The following is a 12,612-nucleotide window of genomic DNA, read 5'->3' as shown; positions in this document are numbered from 1 at the left end:
CCCGGAGGAATGTCCGAATAAATTCCTAAAGCGATTTCCAAAGTAATTCATAAAGATAATCATAAAAGGAATTCTTCTAAGGAAATTTTGGAAGTTTTTCTAAACACAATTTTCGTAGGTATTCTTAAACAGATTTCCAAAGAAATTTCCAAACTGATTTGAAAAGGAATGGTCGAAGGAATCCCTACAGGAATTTCTGATGCAATTTCTAAATAAAAATGCACTTGTAAAAAAAAAATCCGAGCGTTTTCTGAAGATATTCCTAAAGCAATCTTCGAAGGTATTCCAGAAGGAATTTCAAAAAGACTGTCCCTGGGTATTTCCGAAAAAAAAAATCAAAGGGATTCCCAACAAATTCATAAAAGAATTACTGAATGGAACTTCCAAACTAAATACTGAAGAAATTCTTTAAACACTCATCCATGAATTATTTCGGAATTTACTACAGGGATTTCTTCAGAAAATCCTCACTAAATTACTTCGAAGATAAATCCCGAAATTTCTTTGAAATTTCCTCAGGATGTTCCTTCAAAAACTTAAAAAAGGAATTATAAGAAAATTTCTAAAATTCATTCGGATATTTATCTACGAGTTCTTTAACGAGATACTTTAGAAATTCCTTTAGAAATTTCTTCGGAAATTGATTTGGGAATTTCTTTGGAATACATTTAAGTAATTATCCAATGCTTCCATTCCCCTTTCAAGAAATCCCTTTGAGTTCCTTTGGAATTTTTCTCAGGAATTTCTTGCAAAGCCGAAAAATCCCCGGTGCTAAATCCAAACAGTCAAGAGCATCCAGTTAACTATCTTCAGAACTTTCTCCAGGAGTTCCGGAAGCTTTTTAGCACCTTTTCAGAAATATCTATAGACTTTCTACGACATGAACACGCCTCGGGCTGAAATTCTCAATAAAAATAAAAAATTAGATAAAATCTCTAGACCTTCGCAGGTTCCTTTTGAAATTTCTTTTGAGCATTATTTCAGGAATCTCAACAGAAGTTCTTTTAGGAATCCCTAGGAAATTTAATTTGGGAATTCCTTCGAGAATTCCTTTCGAATTCCTTTTGAGATTCCTTCAGTAAATTTGGAAGGAATTTTATTACGTTTCAGTAAAGAACTTCTGCAGGTTGTCCGATTGAATCCGAGGAAGAATATTCAAAGGAACTACCAGGAAAATTTATAAATTATTCCTGGAGAAGTTCCCGAAAGAATTTCTGAAGGATTTTCTGAAGAAATTCCTGGATTCCTTTATCGTATTGTTACAACAATTTCTATTGTAATTCTATTGGACTTTTTTATTCGGGCTGAGATCACGCATTTCCGGAGACGAGCCAGTCTAGGGCTGAAAGTCTCCTTAATAAAGATATAAAAAAATCGGGCATAAACTGCAAGTATTCATCAACCGATGACTTCGTTTAATAATTCGGGCATGGTGGACTCACAACTCGATCCCGGATGTGATTTACTCACTGACTTAATTACTTACTTATATACACCCCGAGTGGTGCAAAGGGCCGACTTGAAAGTTCTCCATCCTGGGCGATGTCCAGCTATCGCCTTAACCTTTCGCCAAGTTAGATATCAGTTGACTTTTTTTATTGCTCTATTGAGGTTGCGCCGTCATGAGCCTCTGGGTCGGCATCTGATCCAGGGCTGCAGTGTCCAGCTTGTTGAAATTCTGCTAGTGTGCAGAACAGTGTGCCATGTGGAAGTAAACACATCATAGTATGCCACGGTATACAGACAACAAGGTAGGATCGTAAGATTAATGACACTTCAAAAGTGTTTTATCGAGACATGTTAGAGTACCCACAAAATTAAGCATACTGAGACCATGAAGCGAAGATAGTCGTGACTTCACATGTTAATATTATAACAGAAAGTTTACATACGTACTGAGCCTGCCTTGTTTTTTGTATGGCGTGATAGTATACAATGACATCTTTGTGACAGGGTATAAAAAGAGCGAATCTGTAGTGAGGACTTAATGAATTATTAAGTTGTAAACATTGAAAGTGCAAACAGTGGAAACAAGTAAGATTGTAAAAAAGGTCGCGCCATGGGAGGCAAGAGGAAGAAGAAAAGCATGTCTCCCTATCCCAATTCTTCCAAAAACAGCCCCTTATTGAAGATGGGAAAACGAAACAGTACAACCAACCATTCGCATTCAAGAGGTAGTAATCCCGCCGATGTCCACCAATTGAGCAATGACTGTCAAGCCTACAGATACGCGTTACTAGAGGAAACCTGCGATCCCAATCGTCAACTCTTAAGTCAGCTACCCCGAATGTACTTAAAGTCTGAGGGAAGCTTTCTCGCGGTAGAGCGCACAGTGCTGTGCCCCTTGGACAAAAATGAAAAAAAATCGGCTCTCGTATTTAGTCGAATCAAGTAAACCATGATATTAACATATGTTTCAATCATGCTGTATGCACATTAGTATCTTTGAGAGGTCACTGGAACGATCAAAACAACTCGTGTTTGTAAACATTTCTATCGCTGAAAGTGGATGATTTATCACCTGTTAGTGAAAAGCAACTTTTTCATTGCCTAAGTTTTCGAATGGTACCTTTCACGGTGAAAATCGATATGGAGAGCGAAAAATCATGTAAGTAAGATCCAATTAAATGTGTTTCAGTGGGACATATTTCGATCATTGTGATAAGTGAAGCTTCCAAGTCTTGGGCATGACGTTATATAGGAAGAAATAATCTTCAACTTTAAACAGCTTTTAAAAAAAAAGTACATCAAAACACATCTCTGAAAATCGCACCAGATCTCACTTATAGTATTCAAATTTTTGTAGGTGGTCGATCGGCCACCGATGGCGCTTCCATCGATTTTGCTTGTGTTTGACGTTTGCACACTACCGCCATCTGGTTTCCGATTGTCCAATCACAGTGCATTTAGCATTGGGCGATAATGTTTCCGTGACGATGATTTTGATTGCATTTTGTTCTAAGTGAGACGTCTGTTTCTCTGTGGTATTCTTAAGAGAATGGAAGTGATTCCAGCTGCTCTTATATGCTCTATTAATAGCTGTTAATGATTTTCTAGATTTTAAAGTCTCCCTAATAAAGACACAAAAAAAAGATCCGTCCTAACGAAAAGCTCGTGTGTTGAAGTTTCAGTCTGATTTATATAATCCAGAAGATTTTTCCGAGGAACTTGAGAAAGAACTAAAGCAGTTTTGCAAAATCTTTTTTTCTCAGAATTGATCAAAAATGGTTAAAGAGCTTTCGATCATCCGAGAAATTCGAGAAGCAAAACTCTCTGATTGTCTTTGTTGGTAAATCTTCCTCGCAATCCGAAAATAAATATTGAAGGAATTGCCGAGTCTTCATTCAACATCGCGAAGGGTAGACCTCAAAAACCGTTTCAGGAATGTTCGAATAAAACCAAGAAACTACGTGTTGAAGACCTTATCAATAAAAATGAACCTGAAGAGCTAGCATTTGCGGCCAATATATCAAGTAGCTCAAGCGCAAATCATGAAAAGGTAATAACAGCGACACAAGTACTGGCGTTGTACATTGACTTGAGTTTATCCGACAGAAAGTACAATCTGCTACAAAGTACTTTAAACGAGGTGCATGCAAATCTGCTTCCTAGCCTTTACGCGTTGAAAAAGGAAAAGGAAAAAAAATCATTCCTAAACAGGTTTCCGCGTCTGAAACGTCCGCTGAGGTTAATTTGCAAGACCTGATGAATTGTACCTCGCTAAGTATTATGCAGAAATTTTTGGTAGAGAGCTCAAGGACGGTGAAACTTGTATGGAAATAGGGTTTTGATGGACGCATAGGACATAGCACCTACAAACGAAAATTTTCGGAGGATGAGAGCTCAGATGAGAGTCTGCTTGTTGCTTTACTGCCCATGATTTCATAGTTGACGTATCAACCATTCAAAATATCAGCAAATTTCCTTCATTATGATGATGATTCCAGTCATCACGAGTACGCTGGCTTCTACCCCTCTGTTACTAACTTCATAATAAGATATGATTGTCCATATCACAAAGAGTTATGGCTCCGTTAAGAGTTATACATGCCTGAGCCTACCAAATAAACAAACTTGGAAAAAAATAACAAGTCCAATGATTTCTGATACCGTCGTTAAAAAACAATTCCTCAAATCATTACTAAGGATATTCTGATTCTATAGTATAAAACATGAGAGCTGGCGTTCACGTCACTTATGAAATGATCAATTGGAAATTGGTCAATTGTTGTAATAAAAACTGTTATCATACCACATTATCATATCACATATTTTTCGTAAAAAGATCCTGGTTCTTCGAGGCATATCGTAAAACCTGGCGTTTACGGCATTTATGCAATTATCTGTTCAACATAGGTCAATTACGCAAATAGTAGTTTTTATCATAAGTGACAATTTTCCCAAAATGATCTCGATTATACGAAGCGTATTATTTGTTATGAAATTCGGCGTTTACGCCACTAATGCAATTTTCAATTTAACATAGGTCAATAATGCAAATCGTAGAAAAACAAGTTTACAATCATTTACCCAAAGACACCATTGAGTTAAAAGGTGTAGAATGTAAGTTATAATTTTTGTCCCGTAGTTCCGTACGTTCGAAGCACTGTGGAGCACTATTTTAATACTAAAATGTCTATAACTCGTAATTGGAATCAAATTTTGCTTATCCCAACTGACAATTATTTATTTATTTATTCAGACTAAGGCCGAAGTGGCCTGTGCGGTATATAAAAGTCTTCTCCATTCGGCTCGGTCCATGGCTACACGTCGCCAACCACGCAGTCTACGGAGGGTCCGCAAGTCATCTTCGACCTGATCGATCCACCTTGCCCGCTGCGCACCTCGCCTTCTTGTGCCCGTCGGATCGTTGTCGAGAACCATTTTCACCGGGTTACTGTCCGACATTCTGGCTACGTGCCCGGCCCATCGCAGTCGTCCGATTTTCGCGGTGTGAACGATGGATGGTTCTCCCAACAGCTGATGCAATTCGTGGTTCATTCGCCTCCTCCACGTACCGTCCGCCATCTGCACCCCACCATAGATGGTACGCAGCACTTTCCTTTCGAAAACTCCAAGTGCGCGTTGGTCCTCCACGAGCATCGTCCAGGTCTCGTGTCCGTAGAGGACTACCGGTCTAATTAGCGTTTTGTAGATTGTCAGTTTGGTACGGCGGCGAACTCTATTCGATCGGAGCGTCTTGCGGAGTCCAAAGTACGTACGATTTCCAGCCACTATGCGTCTCCGAATTTCTCTGCTGGTGTCATTTTCGGCAGTCACCAGTGAGCCCAAGTACACAAATTCTTCTACCACCTCGATTTCGTCACCACCGATGCAAACTCGCGGTGGGTGGCTCACATTGTCTACTCTTGAACCTCTTCCTATCATGTACTTCGTCTTCGACGTGTTGATGACTAGTCCGATCCGCTTAGCTTCCCTCTTCAGTCTGATGTAGGCTTCCTCCATCTTCTCAAAGTTACGTGCCATAATATCTATGTCGTCGGCGAAACCAAATAGCTGGACGGACTTATTGAAAATTGTACCACTCGTGTTAATCCCTGCTCTTCGTATTACCCCTTCCAAAGCGATGTTGAATAGCAAACACGAAAGACCATCACCTTGCCGTAACCCTCTGCGGGTTTCGAAGGGACTCGAGAATGCCCCTGAAACTCGAACTACGCACATCACCCGATCCATCGTCGCTTTGATCAACCGTGTCAGTTTATCCGGAAAGCCGTGTTCGTGCATTAGCTGCCATAGCTGGTCCCGATCGATTGTATCATATGCGGCTTTGAAGTCGATGAATAGATGATGTGTGGGCACGTTGTCCCAACTGACAATCTCTTTGGAATTTATCAAGGAATGTTCCTAGAAAATTTTGTGGACCTACTATTTTCCAAATTTGAATTAAGCTCTAAATACTAAACAATTGTACAACTAAAATTTTCGCTTCTCAGTTACTCCCGTGTCAAGCATATCTGTCCCATGTCGAAAAATATGGAACTGAGGAAAATGCGATTGAAATTGGAAACATATTTTTCAGTTTGTAACAAAATTGTCCCATGAAATTTTGATGTATAAACGTATATTGTATGAAATTTGTTTCAATGGGGCAGTTATGCTTGGAAATTCTACAATGAGACAAAATGACCCGATGTTTTTTCGCCAAGTTTTCGAACAAACTATGTATTTATTTGTTCACAATAAAATATACAGACAATTAGACAAAAATTCCTATGGAAGTTCCTCAAAGAATTCCTCCGGAAGTTCTTCTAGCAATTCGTCCAAAAGTACCTTCCAGGAATTCCTCCGGAAGCTCCTCAAAGTATTCCTCCGCAGGAATAACGGATAGTGTGCGACGCTTCGCTGTAGATCGTAGATGGTTAGGAAGCAGCTCTTGGGTAGATTAATAAATATTGTTTGGATGTATTGTATATACCTATTGTTGAATAAAGAGAACTGCAGCTGCTAGCATAAGAATCAGTGGTACAGAGAGGGAACTCTAGTATTTGTTGTTCTTCGTGAGGGGTTCCCTTCTCCGGTCAACAGGTTATGGGCCCAGCATATTCCCGTTCTCCATCTGAGTGGGATGTTATGCCCGTCGACGTTTACGTCATGGATCGGTCGCATAAGTCGCGTGGCGCAGTGGGATCACGGATCAGCCACGTAAGTCTGGGGTAGTGCTAGACGGAGTTCATCATGAGGTTGGAACGTTCGGTAGGATGCCGGCTGGTCAGCAGGAGTCCAGGAGCAGCTTTGGTTCGGAACATTCAGGAGCTGGTCGGGAGAGCATCGAGAGGTGCTTTGCAAGCTTCGGAGTCGGGCCACTTTTACAGGCGCATGTGCTGGAAAGGCTGTCGTACAAACATCGGAGTAAAGGCCATTCGTACGGGCAACGGATTGGAGGAATTGTTCCGGCGAGGAGGAGCTCTGAACGGGAGGCTCGGTGTTAGAAGGAGCCAAGAGAGTTGCGAGGCGTGCACACCAAGGAGGAGTGTTGGAATATCGGGTAGTATGCGACGCTTCGCTGTAGATCGTAGATGGTTAGGAAGCAGGCGCCAGTTGGTTGTAGATTAATGAATATTGTTATGGATGTATTGTAGATATCTATTGTTGAATAAACAACAGCTGCTGGCAGAAGTATCAGTCAGTAGCCTGCCGTGGTGTAGAGAGGGAACTCTAGTATTTGTTGCTCTTCGTGATAGGGTTTTCTCTTACGGCCAACACTTCCGCAGAAATTTCTGGAAGAACTTCCGAATTGGTCGAAGGAATTTCTGGATGAACATCCGAAATATTTCCTGGAGAAACTTCCGGAGGAACTTACTTGATTTGTCTTCTTTGTCTTATCTATATTATTTGTCTTATTTCTCTCATTTGTCTTATTTACACCAGCACCACTATTATAACCCAAATCCTTTTCAAAGCTTGTATGGAAACCTTGTTCAGAAATGCTTGCACGATATTTTCTAATGTTGTTCTAGAAACGGCTCATGTTTTCTGCTGCTGTTCTATCGCCGAGCCACTGCATGAGTGATAAATTTCTTTCTTGTTCTCCGTTTACGGCAAATTCTAAAGCAATTGTAAACTGCATAATGATGAAATAATTTTGGCCACACTGACAGCGTCATTCTGGCGGGCTGAATTGGCCATTTTTCTCTCTCAGAGAGTGCTACCACGTGCTTTTTTAACGGAAAACCCTTCCCTCAGGCCTACGATATCTCGTTGGGTTCCAGTCTAGTTCTTGTTTACAGATTTGGATTCCGCTCCTACAGCCGTTGAATATTCTCCACTGATACACACCATGCTTCACTAGCGTATAACAGCACAGATCTGTCAGTATTTTAGCCGGTTTTTTTCTAGATATTTCTAGAAATCGCAAAGGTAGTCCTTCCTTTCTTTTTCCGTGCTCCTATGTCGATCTTGGTATCACCGACGTAATGTGACTACCAATATATTGGAAGCTTTCTACATTCTCATTCTCCCCCTTGCATCTCAGGGTGCCCCACTTATCATCGTGGTTAAGACACAGGATCTTTCGGCATGGAATCCGGCCTGCTGCCGCCAGAGAATCGCATCGATCTTCTCAAAAACCCGAGCTAGGATAACATCCAATAGAACTTCGAAACCGGTACACAGCAACATTATACCTCGCTGTTTATCGCATACAGTCAGGTCTAGTCAACCGGAAAAGTTGCGGTGTTTCTGATATTCCGAATATACCCCTATTGTACCATCAGAAAAACACACGTAGATGGGCGACAGGGTACCGTTCGAAATAGCGCGTACATGTATCTAAAGTTTGGATCTAAGAGAAGTCAAACAATTGCAGTTCTGTGGATTTTATAGGCTAAGAATAAGAAATATTGAAACGTTTCAGATTCAATAATTCTTGCCTGGACATGGTTATTTATTTGGGAGAGTTCTTTAGTACCCGAAATATGAATTTGCAATGTATCCCCCCTATATTCTGGCTATGTAATTAGGGGAAGAGGCCTCAAAACGCAATGTAGATCCATCATAGAAGATAAATTTCATCCACAAATGCACTGCCAGACAGAAAGAAATAGAATGAATATTCAAAAAAAAACAAATGTTATGCAGAGTTCAAGAAAATTTCAATAAGTTGTCCTACTTACAAAACCTAATTTTTGTCACCGCTCTCGGCTGAGCGAATCTTCGATTTACTTCGATTCGAACCAAACGCTTGGCTAGGTATGCGGATTTCGGCTGAAGAATAAAAAGAATACTGAGTAAGATATACTAAGTGTGCAAGCTCTGCCCGTACCGAAAAATAAAAGCGGACGCATGGTGGGTTGTTCCAAAAGAAGTGTTGACTCATGAGGCCCTTTTTTCAAGATGTGAACGTTATCAATTATAAAGATTGCTGTAGATTACCAATGAACTGTCACTTGAGGGAGAAATACTCATGAAAATGGTTACCTTTGAAATATTATAGCAGCATTTGCTTCATTTGGTCATTAACCAAATATGAATGGCTATATAGTAATCTATAATTTCTGAGCTTGAGCTATTATCTAGAGAAGAAACAACTTAAACAGCCACGTTGCGTTGTGCGTTCGACATCGCCGGTTAATATGCTCCTTCGGATGATGAAACCGTTGAAACGATCGCAATAACTTATAATGAAATTGGTTAATCCTCATACACTGTTCCGATAACTTGTCCTCGGGGATGAGTCCGCAGTACTGAATTCCTTTTTTTGATCAAATGCATCTGGAAAATTCAAAAGGAAAGCGAATCATATAGAAACCATATAGCTCATTTGGCCTAATTTGCATTCTAGAATTGCAAATCTAAAATCAAGTTAATGCATTCCATAGTGGCTTCTTGCTATGTATTATTGTGTCATTCAAATTATGTATCGACATGAAAAATATCATTCAAGTAGTCTGATAATGTTTTACGCAAACTAAACACAGTGATGCTATAAACATTTCTGGCCTGCATGTGAAAAGTTGCTTACAAACTGGTATGCAAGATAACGTTCAAGAAACGGGTTTAGTGCTTTCGAACAATTTTAGGCGAGTAGAAATAATTTGTGTCGATTGCACCTCAGTGCCAAAATTAAATACCTTGTGGTACATAGTGAGATAATTGTTCTCAGTTCTTACTATTCTTCTGATAACTCGTTCACAACTTTTATTTGTTAAAATGATTGGAATATTCAATAACATATGGACTCTGCAGGTACCATGAAAGGTTGAAACTGTGGTTTAAATGTTCAATACTCAAAGGAGTTCTCTTATTTAACATTTATGTATTCTATGTATTCTAAATGCTGTATGAGATAACAGAAAAGATATTTTATTTACAAGATAGATTGTCGCTGTTGTAGCTGTCCGGAACATCTTTTGCTGTGGCGAGGATAGGGTGCTAAATGTCAATGAAGGAAAATACATACGATTTGGCAGTTTGGTACAACACATGTTTCAGACAGCAGAACAAAGAGAACTGAAGCGACAATTATTATCTTGCAACTAAAATATCATTTTGTAACAGCGTCTGTATCGTTCTAATACTTATAAATACAAATATGCATTAGACCTCTTCATGTTTTCAAAAAGTATCAAAAATTCAACCGGTCAGCCCAGAATCACAATTCATATAATAAAATAAGTCTCCTGTCAAATTTTCAGCTAATTCGGATAAAATTTCGAGGTGGCTCAAGTCGATTTAGTGTTTTTGGGCTATTTTCAATTTTGTAAAAAATCTAACAAGAGATATAAACGTCGAAAACTATCGCAACAACCTCTATACGGAAGCTTTGGGTGTGCTCTACAAGTCTTGTGAATATTGCGATTCGTTCCGTTCACGTTTTGTCCATTTTAAAGTGATTTTCAAGCTTTTAAGTGCATAAAAATTTTGTTTCCCCCAAAAGTCGTTGTTCTACAAAATTCTTGAATTTATGACAAATGATTGCTAGTTTATTATATTATTATTCCTCTTTTTTCCCTGGAAATTTGAGTAATATAATTGTCACTGTGCGATTTATCGTTAAATTCTTAAAAATCAGAAACTGAACATTATGATTTCTTCAATCAAGTTGTTCGAACAAAACATAAATCAATTCATGTGATATTTGATGCTTACAACAAACGACTTCGAAGTTTTGTTAATTTCACCATATGTCTGCATGCTTTGAACATTGAGTGCATCGTAGTAACAAGTGAAATCGAAGCTCCTTTGTTTGAACAACTTGTTTAAAGAAATCTCAGCGTGCAAATTTATGACAAATGTTTAGCTTCTGATTTTTAAGAATTTAACGATAAATCGCACAGTGACAATTATGTTACTCAAATTTCCAGGGAAAAAAGAGGAATAATAATATAGTAAACTAGCAATCATTTGTCATAAATTCAAGAATTTTGTAGAACAACGACTTTTGGGGGAAACAAAATTTTTATGCACTTAAAAGCTTGAAAATCACTTTAACATGGACAAAACGTGACCGGAACGAATCGCAATGTTCACAAGACTTGTAGAGTACACCCAAAGCTTTCGTATAGAGGTTGTTGCGATAGTTTTCGACGTTTATATCTCTTGTTAGATTTTTTCCAAAATTGAAAATAGCCCAAAAACACTAAATCGACTTGAGCCACCTCGAAATTTTATCCGAATTAGCTGAAAATTTGACAGGAGACTTATTTTAGCATGAGAATTGTGATTCTGGGCTGACCGGTTGAATTTTTGATGCTTTTTGAAAACATGAAGAGGTCTAATATGCATATATGCTTATACTATTTAGCATTTAGTAACATTCGTCCATTAATGTTTTTCTTGCAAAGCTGAATACAATAAAACATGTACTATAATATATAATACATGGTTTAGAATAATCATTTAAAATCATCAAAAATCGTCATTACTTTTACCTTTCTTTATATGTTGCCTGATCGCAAAATTTCACCTACCTAGATTTTAATTAATCTTTTCTGAATGTTAAGATACGAAATAGATGTTTGAGTCATAATGTTCCAGGAATGTAAATCATCTTAGAGAGTGATTATACGAAACATTGTATGTTAAACCTTTGGGTGGTAAGACACTGACCATCTTCCACAAAAAAAATCTATCCCGCCATCGGGGGTGACAATGGGTTTGGGGGGTGAGAATGGGTCATCGCTCTCACCTGGAAGTCGTAGAGCAAAATTGTTCAAAAAGGTCTCTTATAGTTTAGTCTTCTTGCCCTCAAATACATTCAATCCATTCTACAAGCATTCTAAGTACAGTTGAAACAGTGACCCATTCTCACCCCCATTTGCGATCATAGGCAGAATTGTAGTAAAAATATGTTTTTATGGTAAAAATATCAACCTGAAAAAAAATGAAAAATAGTAAATAGTAAAAAATAGTAAAAAAATGATGTTAAATCGATAATGCACATTTTTATTCAATCACAAATGTTTTGCCACAAAACATCAGACCTCAGGTCGATGGAGAAGTTTCAATTAAAAAAGTTTTTGAAAAAGCTATTTTCGGTGAGTTTTTCAAACAGTAATTATTTACAAGGAAACAAAAGGTATAAGTTGAACAAAATTTATAATTCTTGAATTTAGCATGCGCTTGTTTGTTTTTGAAAGAACTCTATTCTATGAAAGTTTCATCTAGGTTTTTCAAGTTCTATCGGATTTTTTTAGTAGAAATGAAGGTTATTCAAAAATGTTTTAAAAAACGTCCTTTTTGATTTCAAACGACTTTTTATCCAATTTCCACACTTACCTCCAGTAAAATAATATTTTTTGGTAGTTCCTCTAGAATTTGAGAATAAGAGTTTAGGGGAAGGATGGTCAATATGTGCCCCCTATGCAAATCTCATAATTTAATGGTGATATCATCCGAACTAGTGTATTTTCCAGGCGGGTGCTAAGCTGTCAAATGTGTGTTGCCTCCAATCATGCACTGAGGAAACTGGACGTATGATTTCCAATCAAACGCCTTATGAAAATTTGCCACAAGGAATCGGTATGAATTTCAATATGTTGCTTTATGAATGATGATTTACATTTAAAAAAAGTAAAGTGCGGCAGACTGGGTTCGAACCATGGACGTCGGGATCGCCTATCGACGCTTGAAGACTTAGGTAACTGCATA

Source organism: Armigeres subalbatus, chromosome 3, assembly GCF_024139115.2.
Source record: "Armigeres subalbatus isolate Guangzhou_Male chromosome 3, GZ_Asu_2, whole genome shotgun sequence".
NCBI classification, from domain to species: Eukaryota; Metazoa; Arthropoda; class Insecta; order Diptera; family Culicidae; genus Armigeres; species Armigeres subalbatus.
This window is presented reverse-complemented; position numbering follows the sequence as displayed.